We start from the raw sequence: 908 nt of genomic DNA, 5'->3' as shown, positions 1-908 counted from the left end.
GCCTGCCTGTGCTTACTCAACTGTAAGTTTCAGACATGCTCGCTGAATAATTCAGGTTTTTCTACGTCTCGTTGCCATGGCTGTCTGTAAAATAGCTGCACACACACGCACGCATGCACGCACATAAACACACTGATGTGAACATGTTGACAGATGTGAACACCCCCATAGTCACACCAACAGAGCAAGCCGGAGACATTATGAATTCGCTCTCCCTCTCCTTACCTCCCCCTTTCACTTCGCGCTCCTGTTATTATTAAAACTCTTGTTATTAAGCAGCCTAGCCAGGGTGTAGGGTTCCCTGCTGTTACGGCACAATGGGCACACTGTGAAGAAATCTGACTGCACTGCGTTCCTATTCGTGGATCACATTCACCAAGTTGATCAGAGATGAAGTTAAATTGCAAAAGCAAACAAGAAGATCCAGCTGCGTTTTGCCCGTGGCACTGATTGCACTCTTGCAAGGGGGAGAAAGTGCATTTTGCAAACATGGGATACAATTATAATTTGCGTGTTGTGAAATAAAAGCTTCTTATTTTCACAAAGAGTGAGGTGTAGGCGTGAAAATGTACCCATATAGCCTAGATTTCACAGATTCTAGAGGAGATATTCTAACAGTTGTGAAGAAACTGAAAAAGGAAGTGTTTGAAGGGAAAAAAAAATACATTTGTGTGAATGTTTTTTTGTATTGGTTCAACACAATGCATGTGTCCCTACCCTACTGAGAATGCACACAACGATGGAGAACAGGCGATTTAAAAAAGGGCAAACAGGTTGTCAAAAGTTGGGCTGTGGGAGAAATCTTAACAGATCACGTGGGTAAATAACATAAGTCTTTGAAATTGTGAGGAGCACTTATACGGGCATTTTGAAGCGATTTAATAAAAGGAATGTGGACTCCGGGGGAT

This window comes from Aulonocara sp. 'chitande type north' Nkhata Bay, linkage group LG3 (genome assembly GCF_057382095.1).
Source record: "Aulonocara sp. 'chitande type north' Nkhata Bay isolate Kocher_YH1m ecotype deep benthic linkage group LG3, A_spYH_male_GT1.1, whole genome shotgun sequence".
NCBI lineage: Eukaryota > Metazoa > Chordata > Actinopteri > Cichliformes > Cichlidae > Aulonocara > Aulonocara sp. 'chitande type north' Nkhata Bay.
Note: the sequence above shows the minus strand (reverse complement) of the source record.